Source organism: Mytilus californianus, unplaced genomic scaffold (assembly GCF_021869535.1).
Source record: "Mytilus californianus isolate M0D057914Y unplaced genomic scaffold, xbMytCali1.0.p SCAF_7, whole genome shotgun sequence".
NCBI lineage: Eukaryota > Metazoa > Mollusca > Bivalvia > Mytilida > Mytilidae > Mytilus > Mytilus californianus.
Window position 1 is genome coordinate 45,434,086 of NW_026262723.1, and position 21,449 is coordinate 45,455,534.

Here is a 21,449-nt window from a genome sequence, read left to right on the forward strand (position 1 = left end):
CATGAAAGCTATCTTGACTTATTATTATGTCATGGATTCTGACAGCCGTTTTATTTGCCATTTGGATGTTAGCATCCGTTTACACCAATGGATGCTGACATCCCTTGAATCCTTTGGAAGCTGGCTGGCATTCATTTTCTTTTGATGCTTGCATCTAGTTTATCCTCCTGGATAATGTCAAATTGCATTTTCCTTTCGTATTCCCAGGTACATGTATCATTGTCTCATTGGCAATCATACCACATCCTCTTTTTTATATAAGGTGGTACAGGAACACAAGGAGGTACATGTACATGTATGATCATGATGATATGGCCAAAAGAAATCTGGTCTGTAAAATCTAGGACACTGTTTTGTCAGAAATCTGTAAAAATGGACATTTAGGCAGACCTGGCTTGCCAATAATAATTCCCCAGCAGGACACTCAAGTCACATTTACTTCCAGTCAGTATGGATAGACTGCTGTAACTATCAGGTAATACTTGAATGACAAAGAAACACAGTTTGGTCAATGTTCACCTCTCAAGGTCGTATTAAAATTGAAAATGATCATTTTTCAGTAGGGGTGGGTTCAAACCCTTCAGAAAATGTACCACGTCAAATCCCATCCCCCACCCATGCCAACCGCCCCTAAATCTCAATACATAGTTAATAGATCAGCATCAGCTACAGCATCAAGAGTCTACTTATTCATGTAATTTGCATACAATTTGCATATGTTTGCAAATTTTCAAAAATGCCTGATTTTCCAGATGTCTCTTGGGGTCGAATGAGTTAACAACTTGACAATCATATATTGGAAAAAGTTTTTAGCAGAGGCGGATTTAGGGGGGGGGGGGGGGGGGGGGCAGGGTGTCCACCCCCTTATGGAGCTACATATATCATATATGGTTCACCAACAATATTTTTATTTCCAAAGTCTATATAAACTATAGGTGCACATTAGAATTACATCCACATTAATAATACATAGAATACATACATAAACACAAACTATGTGACAGAATAGCAGGTTTTGTAGTTATAAACAAACACTATTTTGACATATATATATATCAGTTCTAAGCTTAAAAGATCTAAAAATAAATTTACCTAAATTACTTAGCTCAACTAAAAAATGTTAAGATAACATTCAAAATGAGGTATTACGCCTTAATTTACGGAAATGTACCAGCTCAATGAGAGATCTGCTTCTTTGAAATCTTTACTAAGCTGTAATGGGTGATCCACCTTATAAAATAAGAACAAAGAGTTCGACTAAAGATGAAGAAGGATACTGTTTATGTTTTTTTGTAACTCTGAAATTGTTAAACAAAAACCTTTTTCAAGCTGTAATAAATATTTTAAATTTAGATGATAATCATAAGTTGAACAGTATTCATTTTTGTCGAGCCTGCGACTTTTGTCGCAGAAAGCTCGACATAGGGATAGTGATCCGGCGGCGGCGGCGGCGTTAGCTAACTTCTTAAAAGCTTTATATTTTAGAAGGTGGAAGACCTGGATGCTTCATACTTTGTATATGGATGCCTCATGTTACGAAGTTTCCGTCAGTCACATGTCCAATGTCCTTGACCTCATTTTCATGGTTCAGTGACAACTTGAAAAAAAAGTTAACATTTTTTGTAATGTTAAATTCTCTCTTATTATAAGTAGTAGGATAACTATATTTGGTATGTGCGTACCTTGCAAGGTCCTCATGCCCGTCGGACAGTTTTCACTTGACCTCGACCTCATTTCATGGATCAGTGAACAAGGTTAAGTTTTGGTGGTCAAGTCCATATCTCAGATACTATAAGCAATAGGTCAAGTATATTCGGTGTATGGAAGGACTGTAAGGTGTACATGTCCAACTGGCAGGTGTCATCTGACCTTGACCTCATTTTCATGGTTCAGTGGTTATAGTTAAGTTTTTGTGTTTTGGTCTGTTTTTCTTATACTGTATGCAATAGGTCTACTATATTTGGTGTATGGAATGATTGTAAGGTGTACATGTCTAGCTGGCAGGTGTCATTTGACCTTGACCTCATTTTCATGGTTCAGTGGTCAAAGTTAAGATTTTGAGTTTTGGTCTTTTTATACGACCGCAAAAAAATTTTTGTGGTCGTATATTGGTATGACGTTGGCGTCGTCGTCGTCGTCTTCTGGCGTCATCCGAAGACACTTGGTTTTCGCACTCTAACTTTAGTTTAAGTGAATGGATCTTTATGAAATTTTACCACAAGGTTCAATACCACAAAAGGAAGGTTGGGATTGATTTTGGGGGTTATGGTAATAACAGTAAAGGAATTAGGGGCCAAAAATAAGCATTTTTGTAACTTCCAGACATAACTTGTGTGTTAGTGTATGGATCTCTCTGACATTGTACCACAAGGTTCCATATCACTAAAGGAATGCTGGGATTGATTTTGGGGGTAATTGCCTCCAAATTTTAGGAATTAGGGGCCAAAAAAGGGGCAAAAAACAAGCATTTTTCTAGTTTCATGACAATAACTTGTGTGTAAGTGTATGGATCTTTCTGAAATTGTACTACAAGGTTCCATATCACAAAGGGAAAGCTGGGTTTGAGTTTGGGGGTAATTGCCCTAAACGTTTAGGAATTTGGGGCCAAAAAGGGGCCAAAAAACACATTTTTTTCTAGTTTCCAGACAATAACTTGTGTTCAAGTGTATGGATCTCTCTGAAATTGTACTGCAAGGTACCATACCACAAAGGGAAGGCTGGGATTGAGTTTGGGGGTGATGAATCATAATGGGGTTTTTTTTTCCTTTTTTTATTTTTTTCCTTTTTTGTTTCTTTTAAAATTTTCCATTTTAAGTTGGTTATTTCTGATTTATATTTAAAATCAAATAATAATGATATGGTAGGAGATACACACCAAACAGGATGTGTAAATTATTATATAATAAGTATTGTGCAATAGCAAGAAATTTGCAATTGCACAGTATTGCACAATAGCAAGAAATCTTCAATTGCACAGTATTGCGCAATAGCAAGAAATCTTCAATTGCACAGTATTGCGCAATAGCAAGAAATATCCAATAGCACAATATTGCGCAATAGCAAGAAATTGTCAATTGTACAGTATTGCGCAATAGCAAGAAATATTTAATAGCACAGGATTGTGCAAAAGAAGATACTTCCTATAAATTGCTTATTTCTTGACCAATTTCAATGGGGTTTTATTCTTGATTTCATGGGGTTCTTTAATATGCTGAATCTAACCGTGTATTTAGTTTTTGGATTTTGGGCCCCGTTTTTAAATTGGTCCACATTGAGGTCCAAAGGGTCCAAAATTAAACTTTGTTTGATTTCATCAAAAATTGAATTATTGGGGTTCTTTGATATGCCGAATCTAACTGTGTATTTAGATTCTTAAATTTTGGTTCCGTTTTCAAATTGGTCTACATTAAGGTCCAAAGGGTCCAAAATTAAACTTAGTTTGATTTTAACAAAAATTTAATTCTTAGGGTTCTTTGATATGCTGAATCTAAACATGTATTTAGATTTTTGATTATAGGCCCAGTTTTCAAGTTGGTCCAAATCGGGGTCCAAAATTAAACTTTGTTTGATTTCAACAAAAATTGAATATATGGGGTTCTTTGATATGCTGAATCTAACCATGTATTTAGATTTTTGATTTTTGGGCCCCGTTATCAACTTTGTCCACATTGAGGTCAAAAGGGTCCAAAATTAAACTTTGTTTGATTTCATCAAAAATTGAATTATTGGGGTTCTTTGATATGCCGAATCTAACCGTGTATTTAGATTCTTAATTTTTGGTTCCGTTTTCAAATTGGTCTACATTAAGGTCCAAAGGGTCCAAAATTAAACTTAGTTTGATTTTAACAAAAATTGAATTCTTAGGGTTCTTTGATATGCTGAATCTAAACATGTATTTAGATTTTTGATTATGGGCCCAGTTTTCAAGTTGGTCCAAATCGGGGTCCAAAATTAAACTTTGTTTGATTTCAACAAAAATTGAATATATGGGGTTCTTTGATATGCTGAATCTAACCATGTATTTAGATTTTTGATTTTTGGGCCCCGTTATCAACTTTGTCCACATTGAGGTCAAAAGGGTCCAAAATTAAACTTTGTTTGATTTCATCAAAAAATTGAATTCTTGGGGTTCTTTGATATGCTGAATCTAACCATGTATTTAGATTTTGGATATTGGACCATAATAGGTGAATGTCCAATTTAAAATTTTTAAGTTCTTAGACCACATTCAATCTGTGTTAGAAACCTATGCTGTGTCAAATATTTAATCGCAATCCAAATCCAAAGCTGTATCAAGCTTGAATGTTGTGTCCATACTTCCCCCAACTGTTCAGGGTTCGACCTCTGCGATCGTATCAAGCTGCGCCCTGCGGAGCATTTTATTTTCTAATACTATATGCAATAGGTCAACTATATTTGGTGTATGGAAATATTTTATGATCTATATGTCAGTCGCACAGGTTTTATTTGACCTTGACCTCATTTTCACAGTTCATTGCTCAGTGTTAAGTTTTTGTGTTTTGGTCTGTTTTTCTTAAACTATAAGCAATAGGTCAACTGTATTTGTTGTATGGAAGAATTGTTAGCTGTACATGCCTGCTTGGCATGGTTCATCTGACCTTGACCTCATTTTCATGGTTCATTGGTCAATGTTTAGTTTTCTTGGTTAATGTTAAGTTTATGTGACAGTTGTAATAAAGCTTTATATTAAGGACTATCAACATAATATCAGTGATTAGTAAAGAAGGCGAGACATTTCAGCGTGTGCACTCTTGTTTTATTATAAGGGCTATTCCATTAAAATGTATGTGGGAGGGTAGGAAGGGACTTTCAAAATATCACTACAACCAGGAATATATATATTGACGGGACTTGACATTACCTAATTGTAGCCGATTTTATCGTTGGGTCATAGGTAATAAAGATACGATACGGAAATTATAAACGGACATGTGTTAAAAACGTACTCACTATTATCCTAATAATTTATGATAATATCAATAAAATGTCATTCAAACTAGTTTTACAGTGATGCCAGTGTATCAAACTTGTATTCTGTCACTTCAAATTTGTTATAATCGCATTCATTTTATCACAGAATGGTACAGAATGCAAACAGGGTAATAAAAAAATGGCGCTGATTGCCTTTCCAAAATTCAAAAACATTATAAAACACTTCACATCAAATAAATCACACTTATTTTGGTTATTTTATATGACATAAAATGCTTCGCTGAGCGCAGCCTGATATGACCGCAGTGGTCGAACCCTGAACAGTTGGGGCAAATTTGGACACAATATTCAAGCTTGATACTATCAGAATTTGGATTGTGATCAAATTTTTGACATAATATAGGTTTCTGACACAAAATAAATGTGGTCAAAGATCTTACAAATCTAATGTGCAATACTGTGCAATTGAAAATTTCTTCTTGAAACTTTTCAAAAATTTGAAATTTTGAAAATTTTGAAAAAAAATATGAACCCTTTTAAAAAAAAATTGGAAACCCCCCTTCCCCCCCCCCAAACTTTTTGAATCCACCTTTTAGCATTAAGTATCAAACTCAATTGCAGTCTTCCCTTTGAAGTATGGATCATTGTAGTACAATTTTAGAGAGATCCATACACTTAATCACAAGTTACTGTCTGGAAACTAGGAAAATGCTTTCTTTTAACCATAAAAGCCCATATAAATACATCATAAAAGTATTAAAATTAAAAATGACATCATAGTCATGGCAAAAATTAAAAAACCTTCATCAGCAACTTTTAAAGGGAAACTTCGCAAAAAAATAAAAAATTGATATTATGTCCATTCTGTATAAAAAAGCACAAATTCATAAATATTAAAGTTTTATTCTGCTAGATAAGAGATCACCATCAATTTTAAATTTAGAGTATCAATTCTCTGCGTGCGGCCATTTTGACATCTTCTCGGTTTAGAAACCCCGATATATCTATAAACCACAAAGGACCAAAACCAGAAGTAACCTAACGTAGTCGCATTTATCCGACTAACTAACTTGATACGGGAAATGTAATTATTTTTTTAAATAACTATGGTCTGTCGTTTTAAAACTGTTTTTTTCTTTACGAAGTTTTTGAAACAAGAAATTTATATGGGAATTAGTTAAAAAGTCAAAGTTCAAAGTCATAAATAAGTGTTCCGTGTAAAATCGTTTTCGAAAATCTAATTTGTTCATAATTGTTTTATGTAATAAACTTATTTAAATAAATTCGGACCTTCTCTTATCTGATCACCAGCATGGCTAAAGGAATTATTCCCTGAGGTATTGTGAGGTGACACGTCCAGGTATTCAAGCGATTTCCTGTCGGGTTTAAAAACTCTTCTTACACAATTACACAAAGCATGTTCATGCATCGCTTCACTTCTGAGGGTATTGATTAGTGTACACGGCCCATAACTTGTAACTTTCCATTTTAAAACTATCAGGTGTAATATACATCTTTGTCTTGCGTGTCCAATAGTGATATACTAGTCATTACTAAACTCATACGCTTGTTTATAAATAACATTTCTAGTGTAAAGAATGATATTTATGAAAATCTAAATAATTCCAAAAAAAGATTTGATAAAATAAAAATCTATTTACATATTTTTCCAAGGGTAAATTGGGGAAAATGTAAGTATATACTCGTTGTCAATAATGATGGACATTTTGAAACATGAAAAACTATTGATTTAAAAAATAAGCACTTGTCGATCATTGGTTTATACGCCTAGATAGAAAGTTACGGAACTATAGATAGTCGCAATTTAAAATTGTATATTGAATATAAGAAAGAACATCTAGAACCAATTTGATTTAAATACAGGTCGATATCTAACTTGCTTTGGTTCATCAAATATGGACATAGTAAAATCACAGATTTATATTTCAATTAGATTGTTCTCGAACAGTTGAAGAAATTCGTCATCATCACAATTGTTGGGTATAATGTATATTAATGTGAACATGGTTCTAATAGAACCTTATGCCAATTTTCCTGTTCCGACATGCATGTAATATATATGCCACTGGACGTACACTAATGATCCCCAAAAGTTTATTTGAAGAAATAAAGAAACTTCACTCCGGATAGACTGATAGTAGTTGTATTAACGTCTGATCAGCTTGAGGGTTGATTAATTTATTACGTTAGCTTGTGGGGGAATAAACCATTCCCACTATTGCACTTATGCATAAAATATTAAATAAGAGTAATATAAGAGAAAATATAAATACTAAATGAGAGTCAACATCTTCCTAGGTTTATATCTTTAATTATAAGGATGACTGATACCTGAAATGTATATATACACAGTACATTAGTAAATGATTAGTTATCTCCTCCCCCGGGGACAAGTTTTTAGGATACGAAAAAAACTTAAACAAATAAAGTCAAGTCTATAAGAAAATAAATCTTCAGGAATGTTCTGTTAAGTCTTCTGGACGCGAACAAAATTAAATGCATGATGTCCGTCACAATTTCAAACAAAAAGTCTCTAGATTCACTTATTAATGTCTAAATATAATTCATTAATCAGTTCCTGATTCATCAATGTTATGTTCTGTTATGTAGCGGCGGCTCGGTCTTCGTGGTGTCAATAGTTCCTTTTCCCCAGCTTTATTGTGTGGCTGAAGACGGGAAAGAGCACATGGTATCCTAGTCATAGCAGGTACATCTGGTTCAGGGGTGTGGTGGTATGACTGGTCCAAATCTATTTGTGGAGGCTGTTGAATTGTCTGAGTTGCCGGTTTTTGAGTAGGGACTGTAATCGGTGTCTCATTCAATGCAGCTGGTTGACTTAAGATTCTTGATGGTGATAAAGACAAGGGAATCTTGGGCACTTGTGGCTCTGTCGTCTTGGATGTAGTTGGAGAGTTCAAGATTACTTCCTGATGTTGAACTGTAGTAGGTGCAATCAAAGTACCTTGTGTTTGGTTGGTTTGAAAAGGAGTGATCTTTCGAAGGTGCTGGCGGTTGCGGATAGTTACTCGGCCTGTGCCATCTACACGTATAACATACTGGTGGTATTGGCGTACTTCAACAACTGTTCCTGTGCGTTCCCATCTCCTGGGATGGTTGCCTACCAAGTTTTGTATGTACACATGATCTCCAATCTGTAGTGTCGGCAGGTGATGAGTGTGTTCATTCCACCGTTCATGTTCCCTCGAATGACGTTTGGCAAGTGCCATCTCTCGATGAGACATTAACTCAGTCCATGTTTCGTGAGGAGAGTATCTACCCATCAGTATGGGAATTGCATCACGAATGGGTCGACCAAACAGAATCAATGCTGGTGATGCTTTTGTCTCAGGGTCAATAGAATTTCTGTACATCAGTAAAGCTCTCTGGAATTTATCAACATCCAGCGATCCAATAGCAGTGATGTTGTCCACCAGCATGCGTTTCACTATTTTTACCGCCATCTCAGCCCTGCAGTTAGCGTGTGGGTTTGCAACTGATGAAAGTCTATGACGAACTCCCCAGGCCTTTAAAAACTCTTGAGTCTTCCCTGCTGTGAACTGTGGACCTCCATCGGACGTCAACTCTTCTGGGATGCCAAATGTCACGAAAGTCTCACGAAGTCTCTTGACAAGTCCCTCTGCACCTGATTCAGACTTGTATACCATTGGCCAGTTTGAATACCTGTCAACAATAACTACATAGTCATTACTGTTATATGTGCAGTAGTCACTGCAAATCATCTGGAACGGATAATCTGGAGGTGTTATGTCAGATGGTGGCTGCATAGGGTTTGACTTGGCCATCTAATGGCAGTGAACACACTGAACTCTCACCCGGGTAATATCTACTGTGATCTCAGGCCAATACACAGAGTCCATGGCCCTTGCACGCATAGCGCTGACTCCTTGGTGGGCTGCGTGTAGAGCATTGAGTACTGGTTTGCGAAGAGCTGGTGGTATAACAATTCGTTGGCCCATAAGAACTACACCATCCACGGTGCATAAACTGGATGCAAAGCGATGGTAAGGACGCAAGTCTGTTGGTAGATCCTTGCAGTCTTCTGGGAACCCTACCTCCAGCTGTCTGATGAGATTTACAAATGTAGGGTCTGATGCTGTGGCCTCACGGACCATGCTCCAAGTAACAACTGTGATAACAGCATTCAAGGCACAAGTGGCAGCAGCGACTGTGGAGGTGTCATTAGCTGTATCATTATCCTCTGTATGTAGACATATACTGGTGAGTGTATCATGATAATGAGCAGTCATGTTAACGAGGGAATCAAGTTCAGGTGCTTCACCAGGTAAGTTCAGACGATCTGGTGGTCCAACAGGATACCTTGACGCTGCATCTGGGCCAAGGTTCTTTCTGCCTGGTACATGAATAATTGTGAACCTGTACCCTAAAGTTTTCTCTTTGAGGTTGAGGAGTCGTCTGTTGTCGATGTCTGTTAGTGATCGATCATTCAGAATCTGGAGTAGTGGCTTGTGGTCAGTTGCAACAAGAAGGTCTTTGCAACCAAGAACATAGTAGCGTGTTTGGTGAAGTGCATACACAACAGCCAAGGCCTCACCTTCGATAGGAGCATACCTGCTTTCAGCTGGATGCGTGAATCTGCTGCCAACCAGACATAATTTCCAACCATCATTACAGCAGGTAGGGGTTTTACTTGAGCACTGACAGTACTTCTGCATCAAGAAGAACCCAATTCCGTCAAAAGTTGCATATCTGGTAAAAAAAAAAGTCTCACCAACTATAGGATTTCACGTACAATTGTCATTATGATCGAAATAACGGACAGTCATTAAAATACATGCATGTACGCTTTGATAAAAAGGGGTGCCGCAGTTGCATATTATTCATCATAAATCTATTTCAAGTTTATACTTTCCTGTTATTCCTATCAGTTAACGCAGAGACATGTAACTATACATCTCTAGTTAACGGCAATAAACTATATAAATATCTGAATCTGATGTGACTTACCGTTCATCTCTAGTGGTTCATCTCTTTCTTTTTTTTTCTTCTTTTTTTTTTTTATTTGGGCAGGAACATAAACATTGTTAGATATAATGTTCCCAGGTTTGAGGCGGGGGGGGGGGGGGATATGTAAATAAAGATCGCTTTGGACGGACCAAATTATATAATTGCAATTGGTAATTATCTATTTCAAATATTCAAGGTTACCGATTCTAATTTAAAATAGTACAATTTTTAGTTCATACACTCGTATTTAGAATGCCATTATTATTTATTCAATTAAATTAATTCAGTATTTCATTGTTACAATAATATTCAGCAGTCATAATTCATTTTAAACTGAGCTTACGGAAAATATAAAAATATACCACGGCTATCCAGTTATTGTGCCACCATATTACTCCCTCAAAATAATTATATTTCTTTTTTTATTTTCTGTCTCAAACTATCACTCCCGTTTATCATTCATATGAAATGATGTTCACACCTGGAACGGTGAACCGTGACGGCTAAAATTCACTGAGTGAAGATCAAAAGATTAGAATTACAGAATGCAAACCTTTAAATACCTTGAATTTAACCACGCATTCAACAGGTAGTCACTAAGTGTCACAGTACAATACACATTGTATTTACACGGTACTAGCGGAAAATGTTTGCTAGACTGAAGTAAAAGGTGAGAATACAAACATGCATTTTTAATACACTATCAGTTAAATATGTTTGTTGAAAATATCCGTCGGAAAAAAAATTCATAAAAATATTCTATTGTATGATTTACTTTTATTACTATAATGACTATAATCATATCAGAAATCCTTAAAATATAAATCGTACATTTTATTTTTAAAAGTTGCACGGCTGATCACTTTACTTTCTTAATTATTAGTTGGTTAATAGCTACGCCAAAAGTCGTCGATGCGCTTTAAATCGCGTTATTAGATGGTTAATGAACAAGACTTAAATGAGATTAATTCTACTCCCGGCATGCAAAAAGACTTAAACTACGTCACAGAAGTCAGGAAGTTCGAATAAATAAAATAAATAATTCCCAATTTTCTTCTTTATTAGTTTTCATATCCAGATAAAACTTGGTGAATATGTTTTTTATGGTATTATGAACATAATAAGATGATAAGTAAAAAATCGTGAATTTTCCCTTTAATAGTAATATCTAAAAATAAAATTCCTTCAGCAGCATTTAAAAGTAACTTCTAAAAATAAATTGACAGCTAGGACTTCGCAACCATAAAAACCCATTTAAATACATCATAAAAGTATTAAAATAGAAAATGACATCATTATCATGCCTCTGATGTTCAGTAATTGTCGTTTGTTGATGTGGTTCATAAGTGTTTCTCGTTTCTCGTTTTTTATATAGATTAGACCGTTGGTTTTCCGGTTTGAATGGTTTTACACTAGTAATTTTTTGGGGCCCTTTATAGCTAACTGTTCGGTGTGAGCCAAGGCTCCGTGTTGAAGACCGTACTGTGACCTATAAATTTTGACTTGGATGGAGAGTTGTCTCTTTGGCACTCATACCACATCTTCTTATATCTAAAATTAAAACACTTTCATCAGCAACATTAAATAGTAATATCTAAAAATAAAATTCTTTCACATACATAATCATGGCTAAAATTAAATAATTTTTAAAATAGAAAATGACATCATAATCATGCCTAAAATTAAAAGCCTCCAGGGCTAAAAATAAACAAAAAACCTTCATCAGCAACATTTTATATTGGCAAATTTCCAATGGAGTTTATTATACTAAAGTTATTGGCAAATTTCCAATGGAATTTATTAATACTAAAGTTATTGGCAAATTTCCAATATACATAATTTAAAACCAGTGTAGCTGAGATATTCAAATGAGTTTGAATTACAACCCCAATAAATTTGCAACAATAAACATGATAAAAGCCCATTTAAATACATCATAAAAGTATTAAAAAATTTAAATACATCATAAGGCTATTAAAATAGTAAATGACATCATAGTCATGGCTAAAATTAAACAAAAAACCTTCATCAGCAACATTTTCATTTTATATTGGCAAATTTCCAATGAAGTTTATTATACTAAAGTTACTGGCAAATTTCTAATGGAATTTATTAACAATAAAGTTTTTTTCAAATTTCCAATATACATAATTTAACAGCAGTGTAGGTGAGATATTCAAATGAGTTTGAATTACCACCCTTACACTGCTTTTAAATTATGTTTTGTACTTAAGTAATTGTCCATTAACCTGGAAACCTTTGTTTTTCCCCCTTTTTTGCCCCTTATTCCTTAACAGTTTGAGCCATAACCCCCAAAGCCAATTCTTACCATCCCTTTGTGGTATGGAAACTTGTGGTTTAATTTCAGAGAGATCCATACACCATTCCACAAGTTATTGTCTGAAAACTAGAAAAATGCTTATTTGGGCCCTTTTTTAGCCCCACATTCCTGTTGGGACCAAAACTCTAAGCATATCAAAGAACCCCCATAATTCAATTTTTAATGAAATCAAACAAAGTTTAATTTTGGACACATTGGACCTCAATTTGGATAAATTTAAAAAACGAGGCCCAAAATCCAAAAATCTAAATACGCAGTTAGATTCAGCATATCAAATAACCCCATATATTCAATTTTTGTTGAAATCAAACAAAGTGTAATTTTGGACCCTGATTTGGACCAACTTGAAAACTGGCCCATAATCAAAAATCTAAATACATGTTTAGATTCAGCATATCAAAGAACCCCAAGAATTCAATTTTTGTTAAAATCAAAAGAAGTTTAATTTTGGACCCTTTGGACCTTAATGTAGACCAATTTGAAAACAGGACCAAAAATTAAGAATCTAAATACACGGTTAGATTCAGCATATCAAAGAACCCCAATATTTCAATTTTTGAACCCCCTTATGATTCATCACCCCCAAACTCAATCCCAGCCTTCCCTTTGTGGTATAGTACCTTGCAGTACAATTTCAGAGAGATCCATACACTTGAACACAAGTTATTGTCTGGAAACTAGAAAAATGCTTGTTTTTTGGCCCCTTTTTGGCCCCAAATTCCTAAACTTTTAGGGCAATTACCCCCAAACTCAAACCCAGCTTTCCCTTTGTGATATGGAACCTTGAAGTACAATTTCATAAAGATCCATACACTTACACAAAAGTTATTGTCCTGAAACTAGAAAAATGCTTGTTTTTTGCCCCTTTTTGGCCCCTAATTTCTTAACATTTGAGGCAATTACCCCCAAAATCAATCCCAGCATTCCCTTTGTGGTATGGTACCTTGCAGTACAATTTCAGAGAGATCCATTCACTTGAACACAAGTAATTGTCTGGAAACTAGAAAAATGCTTATTTTTGGCCCCTTATTCCTAAACGTTGTGGGCAATTACCCCCAAACTCAATTCCAGCTTTCTCTTTGTGATATGGAACCTTGTAATACAAACTCAGAAAGATCCATACATCTACACACAAGTTATTGTCATGAAACTAGAAAAATGCTTGTTTTTTGCCCCTTTTTTGGCCCCTAATTCCTAAAATTGTGAAGCAATTACCCCCAAAATCAATCCAAGCATTCCCTTTGTGATATGAAACCTTGTGGTACAATGTCAGAGAGATCCATACACTAACACACAAGTTATTGTCTGGAAGTTACAAAAATGCTTATTTTGGGCCCCTTTTTGGCCCCTAATTCCTTAACTGTTGGTACCATAATCCCCAAAATCAATCCCAATCTTCCTTTTGTGGTATTAAAGCTTATGGTAAAATTTTATAGAGATCCATTCACTTAAACTAAAGTTATTGGGCGAAAACCAATGTGTCTTTGGACGACAACGATGACGCCAACGTCATACCAATATACGACCGCAAAAAAAATAAAATGTATAGTCTGTATAGTAAAGATCTACTTTATGATAAAACTTGTATTTATTTACGATTAGAATTATGTGGTTCATTATTGAGCAGTTATGATAGTTTTTCAGTCAGACGCCTCCAAAATCCATAAATCTCGCGAAGACTCGTGGAGTCCGAGATTTTATCAATTTTATACTGAAAAGCCCATCAGATTCATTTCCCGTTAGATACACTGCTCCCAGCTACAACCAAGAACCATTTTTTAGATAATTTTGCATAATGGTAAAAGATGTATACTGAAAAAAGACCCTTGACCCACATTCAATAATAAAACTTCCCTTCCTACCCTCCCACATACATTTTAATGGAATAGCCCTAAAGTAACCCATTTATTTTTGAATTTTTCCGAATCTATTTATTATTTTACATTTATTATTAAAAAGTATCATTATACATTGTATACAGGTCTCACTGTAACTTCCTAAAAACAACAACACCAAGCCCTTCTATTGTTTGACACTTGTTGGATAAAGGGTGAGTTGGATATTTCAAATGTTGGAGAACTGTTAATAAACCGTTTAGCCTTAAATTAACCTTTTGGCTAAAAGACCAGACAAACAGAACTGACAGTTGTTTCCCCATCTTTTTTTTCACCAAATAAATGTGTCTTGTCAAACAAATTTTTACTGTTAATAGTTTCTCTCTACTATAGTTTTTGCTAAAAACACAAAAATAGTATAAAAAAATATTGACATTTAAGGGCAATCTTTTTATTTCAGTTTGATTTGAGACAGGTGCAATCATTTATTAAGTAAACATTGTGTACAAAATAAATGGTAACAAAAGGAATAAAAATGGTTTTATTTTTTAACCATTTTTTTTCAGACGCATCAGACAACCCGTTGTTGGGTTGCTGCCTCTGAATTGGTCATTTTATGGAAATTTTGCAGTTTTTGGTTATTATTTTAAATATTATAATAGATAGAGATAAACTGTAAACAGCAAAATTGTTCAGCAAAGTAAGATCTACAAATAAGTCAAACATGACCAAAATTGTCAATTGACCCCATAAACAGTTATTGCCCTTTAAAGTTAATTATTTCACAATTTTTTGTAAATTTTTGTTATCTTTTACAAAAATCTTCTCCTCTGAAACTACTTGGCCAAATTAAACCAAACTTGGCCTAAATCATCCTTAGGGTATCTAGTTAAAAAATGTATCCGATGACCCTGCCCATCAACCAAGATGGCCGCCATGGCTAAAAATAGAACATAGAGTAAAATGCAGTTTGGCTTATATCTCTGAAACTAAAGCATTAAGAGCAAATCTGACAATGGGTAAAAATGTTCATCAGGTTAAGATCTATCTGCTCTGAAATTTTCAGACAAATCAGACAACCCGTTATTGAGTTGCTGCCCCTGAATTGGTAATTTTAAGGAAATTTTGCAGTTTTTGGTTATTATCTTAAATATTATTATAGATAGAAATAAACTGTTAACAGAAATAATGTTCAGCAAATTACGATCTACAAATAAAACATGACCAAAATTGTCAATTTACCCCTTAAGCAGCCCTAAATTTAGGCTATTAAAACAGTCGCCTTGGTGACCTATAAAGCCTCCAGGCAACCTTAATTTCATTTGTTGGTTGCCATTTGGCGACTGGTACTATTTGGACCTGGCGACCGTAAAATTCTGGATAATCAACCTGCCTCCTGTCGTATTTTATTAAGTTTTATTCACAGTCATACGTGTGCTTGAATGTATGGTAAATCTTGAATATATATGATTTCACGCATTTTTAATATTAACGGTGTCTATAAAGTGCTTAACTTAACTGGGAATTCAAATGTCTGATGAAGTATTTTTGGGGCCAATACATCATGGCAGCCAAACAGATGTTGCTGTCCAGATTTTTCAAAACTACCCAAAACAACGATGTTTCACCAGATAAGAAACAAAAAGAAGGGGCGGGAGTTCTAAAGAGCCAAGTACATCTTCTAATGTTACGATTAAGCGAATAAGAAAAATATTCGAAAGTTTATTGATATGCTTTTTGTCGAGAAAGCGAGACATAGCGATCCTACATTCCGTCGGCGTCGGTTTCGTCGGCGGCGGCGGCGTCCACAAATATTCACTCTGTGGTTAAAGTTTTTGAAATTTTAATAACTTTCTTAAACTATCCTGGATTTCTACCAAACTTGGACAGAAGCTTGTTTATGATCATAAGATAGTATCCAGAAGAAAATGTGGTAAAAAAAAAAATCTTGTTTTTCTGTATTTTACTTATAAATGGACTTAGTTTTTCTGCCAGGAAACATTACATTCACTCTGTGGTTAAAGTTTTTGAAATTTTAATAACTTTCTTAAACTATCCTGGATTTCTACCAAACTTGGACAGAAGCTTGTTTATGATCATAAGATAGTATCTAGAAGTAAATTTGTAAAAAAAAAAATTCCATTTTTTCCGTATTTAACTTTTAAATGGACTTAGTTTTTCTGCCAGTTAACATTACATTCACTCTGTGGTTAAAGTTTTTAAAATTTTAATAACTTTCTTAAACTATCCTGGATTTTTACCAAACTTGGTCAGAAGTTTGTTTATGATTAAAAGCTAGTATCTAGAAGGAAATTTTGTTAAAATTTTGTACCTGTTTATCCGTATTTTACTTATAAGTGGACTTAGTTTTACTTCCAGTTAACATTACATACAGTCTGCAGTTAAAGATTTAAAACATTTATTAGATTCATAAACTATCCTGGATTTTTACCAAACTTGGACAGAAGCTTCTTACAATCAAAAGATTGTATCGAAAGGAATATTGTTATTATTTTTTTTCCTCATTTTTGTTGAGCCTGCGATTAACAGCAAAAGTAGGCGAGACACTGGGTTCCGTGGAACCCTTATGAATTTTTTTACTAGTCTTCATTAGCTCTACTGACTAGACTTTAATAACAAATTTCTTAGGCGACCTTAAATTATTTCCTGGCCACTAAAATTTTGAATTGGCCACTGAAATTTTATATCTGGTGGCCAAAAGGCGACCTGGTCTTTAAACCTACTTTGAGGGCTGTTAAGGAGTTATTGCCCTTTATAGTCAATTTTTAACAATTTTTCTTAAATTTTTGTTATCTTTAACAAAAATCTTCTCCACTTAATCTATTGGGCCAAATAGAATTAAACTTTGCCACAATTTTCAAAAGGGTATCTTGATTGAAAAACGTATCCGATGACCCTGCCATCCAACCAACATGGCCGCCATGGCTAAAAATAGATCATATGGGTTTACTATTATAGAAAAGTATTGGGAAATTGTTAAAAAACAATTTCAAATGGTCACAACTTGAAAACTAATTTAAATAATGATAAGGGGTCTTCAGTAACTATTGTAAGACTACAATGGGATGACCTGCTTAATGACTTGGCCAAATTAAACCAAACTTGGCCTCAATCATTATTAGGGTATCTAATACTATTTATTATGATTTTAACCTTATTTTACATGATTTCCCAAACCACAGCAGATAAAGGTGAGCGACACAGGCTCTTGAGAGCCTCTAGTTTCTTATGGGTATGAAAAGCTAGAATAGGGCAACAAAATTTCACCAAGCTAGATTTTTATCTCACCTTGACGGAGTCAAAAAGCAAACATAGGTATGCAGTTTCTGGCGGCAGCGATGGCGGCAACAATGTATTACTTTGTGATTAGGTCTTGTTTATGGTGAACTACTAGTGGTAGGTCAATGATATAATTGGTATGCAGTTGTATTAGCATTGGCATCTCATTTCCATGGAGATTATTTGGCCCCGCCCCCTCAGTCATGGTCTATTGACTTTGCATAGTTTCCATGTATTAGTTTGTGATTAGGTCAGTTTAAGGGGAACTATTAGTGGTATGCCAATGATAATTGGTATGCAGTTGTGTAAGCATTAGTACATCTCATTTCCTTGGAGAATAGCTGGTCCTTACCCCTCAGTCATGGTCTATTGACTTTGACACTTTTGCTTAGTTTACATGTTATTAGTTTGTGATTAGATCAGTTAAAGATGAACCACAATTGTTAAGTCATTAATATTTGGTATTCAAATGTATTGGCATTTGGAAGTCTCATTTCAAGTCAACTGTAGGTCACTGTACGGCCTTCATCAATAAGCAAAACCCATACTGCATAGTATGCTATAAAAGGCACTGAAATGACAATTGTGAAATAATTCAAGCAAGCAAACTAATGGCCAGATTTATGAACAAAACAATGAACTAAAAACAAATATGATATACAAATGTACAGCAACAAACCACAAACACTGAATTACAGGCTCCTGACTTGGGACAGGCACATACAGATTGTGGCTTTGTAATTATTATGCAATCATTTTCTCTCTGTAATATCAAAATCATAGATCAAAGTTCAATATCATACCTGAAATTCTATGCCTTATGGTAGCAATATTGACAGTTGAGCTACTAAAGTTATAGTTTGGGTACCATTAAAATGAATTTTCTGTTATTATTCTCAGGTTGCAGCACTACATGCAAGTGCAAACTACTGTTATAAATTAACATTTTGATTTCAGAAAGAAAAAAAAATAAATTAACTTATTAATTGATTTTATTTCAGCTTAGTGAATTACACAGAAGAAAGGAGTGGAAAACAAAAAAAAACAAAGTTGTAGAGGTGACATGCATACTACTGTACTATCAAAAATAAGTTTTAAGCAAATCAAATAAACAGGTAGCTGTTCACAGAGCTTCAAGTATGATATGGAAAGAAAACGAACTACAACAAGACATTCTCCATCTTCTATGGAGAAAATCATACCTATTAAATGGTCAGTTGGTGACTGTATTTGGGCCAAATTTTCTGGATACCCCTGGTGGCCATGTATGGTTACAAAGGAGGAACAAAGCAATGACTACACCAAGATCTATGGCAAGTACATTTAAATCTGTGTAAAAATGACTACCAAAGCAATATGTTAGAACAAATGTGGTAAATGTGGCAATTATATAGAAGTTTCCTTCTTTGATAGGTCCATACATCACATCATGCATAATTGTAATCAGAAAGGAGGAGATATGATATAAGAGCCATTATTTGGCCCCTTAAATTGCAAAAATAGTAAACTTGTTCAATATAAAAATTAGGAGATGTGGTGTGATTACCAATGAGACAACTATCCACCAAAGTTGAAATGAAGTGGATGTAAGCAATTATAGGCAACCATACAGCCTTCAACAATGAGAAAAACCCATACCTTATAGTTGGCTATAAAAGGCCCTGATTTGAAAAATGTGAAATAATTCAATTGAGAAAACTAACAGCCTTATTTATAACAGAACAATTTTACAAAAATAGCTTTTTTATGTATTAGATTCTTAATGGCCATTTCACACATAGTTTTTGGCCAAAATATACATGAGCAACTGCTTCACTAAAGAAAATATTTTAGTTACAAAATATCTTTTTGGCTAAAGCTAGTGCTGTTGCTTGTATCTTGATATTAATGAGTATTATGACAATTTAATCTCAAAATGAGGCTTTTTTGGTAGTTTTGGCTGTTTTGCACTAATTGTTAGAAGTTTGAAGTCCTAATGACAATATTTAAGACAAATAAAAAAAAATTAAATACTGTTGTCTGATAGAAAATGTTATGTAGATCTTTTCCTGGGTTCCTAACCACACCTCTGAACTTGTAACAATATAAGGGATTAGTTCTAAAAACAATGATGATGAATGTAACCAAATTAATTGAAGATATGTGTAGCTCCGAAACCACAATTTGGACAATTTTCTTGTAGATTTTAAGGATTAATCTATAAAATGTATAACATGCACAAGAAGGACAATCTTACCCAAAACCAAAGCTCTGTTATAATGTTTTCTTGATTCAAATTAACTAATTTTGGTACAATCATAGCAGAATGTTGCAAAAACATGTAAAATTTGAAATTTTGTATTTAAAAAGCCATCAACAGCATGATGCAAATACAAATACATGCAGGTGATATGTGATATTTATATGGACTCTTAAATATTAAAATAAGAGTGCTATTTGAGAGCTGTTAGATTTTGAGATTTGGGTTTTGAAAAACAGCCTGATTAGAAGAATCACTTTGTGATTTTTGTTTTCATTTTTCTACTACCGCAAAAATTTTTTTTGGTTCATATAATGCTATGATGTTGTAGTCGGCGTCGTCGTTTTTGTCCGAAGACAAATTTGGTTTCCAGACAATAACTTTAATTAAAGTGAATGGATCTCTATGAAATTTTACAAGAAGGTCCAATACCACAAAAGGAAGGTTGGGATTGATTTTGGGGGTTATGGTACCAACAGTACAGGAATTAGGGGCAAAAAAAAAGGCCAAAAACATGCACTTTTGTAGTTTCCAGACAATAACTGTGTGTACTGTATGGATCTCTCTGAAATTGTACCACAAGGTTCCATATCACAAAGGGAAGGCTGGGATTGAGTATGGGGCAATTGTCCAATATATGCAGGAATTAGGGGCCAAAAAGGGGCCAAAAACAAGCATTTTTGTAGTTTCCAGACAATAACTTGTGTTTAAGTGTATGGATCTCTCTAAAATTGTATTACAAGGTTCCATACTACAATGGGAAGGCTGGGATTGAGTTTGGGGGTAATTACTCCAAGGGGGGAGGGGGGGTCAAAAAGATGGGGGTGGATTTTTATGCCCCTGCCGTAGCGGAGGGGGCATTAAGTTTTACCCTTGTCCGTCTGTACGTACGTCCCAAAATTGCAAAATTTTTATTTTCTTCTAAATATCAAGTAATTTTTATTAAAATTGGAGTTATCTTCCTTTGTCCATGATTATAGTTGAATCAACTACAATCAATGCTTTATACACTGCAATGTTTAATTTTGACTTCCACTGATAAAACACAGATCAAGTTGAATTTGGGAGTTGAATTTGGGTAGTGTCACTTTAACCATTATTGAGTTATACCCCTTTATAAATCGAAAGATTGCAAAATTTTTAGTTTCCATTCTGTAACTTAAGTTTTCCCTTAACCAAACATTATGAAACCTATACACAATATTTTTTACCACAAAACTAAGATCAAGTACAAATTTTTTGTTTCTGTTTTCTAACTTAAGTTTGCCTCAACCAAATGTTATGAAACTTATACACAATGCTTATTACTACATAATACAGATTAAGTACGAAATTTGGTTGGCGACACTTTTACCATTCTTGAGTTATGTCCTTTTATAAACATAAAAATTGCTGAATTTTTTTAGTTTGTCTCAACCAAATGTTATAAAACTTATACACAACCGTTCTAGAGTTATGCATGTTTACAAATAGAAAAATTGCTGAATTTTTAGTTTCTGTTCTCTACTTAAGTTAGCCTCAACCAAATGTTATGAGACTTACACACAATGCTTATTACCACAAAACTCTGATCAAGTTCAAATTTGGGTAGCATCACTTTAACCGTTCTTCAGTTATGTCCCTTTATAACTATATGATATGCAAACGGGGGCATCATCTGTGTCCACATGTGGACACTATCCACATTTATTTTCTCCAATTTTTTGGGGGTTCACATTTTTTTCTTCAAAATTTTTGAAAAGTTTCAAGAAGAAATCTTCAATTGAGCAGTATT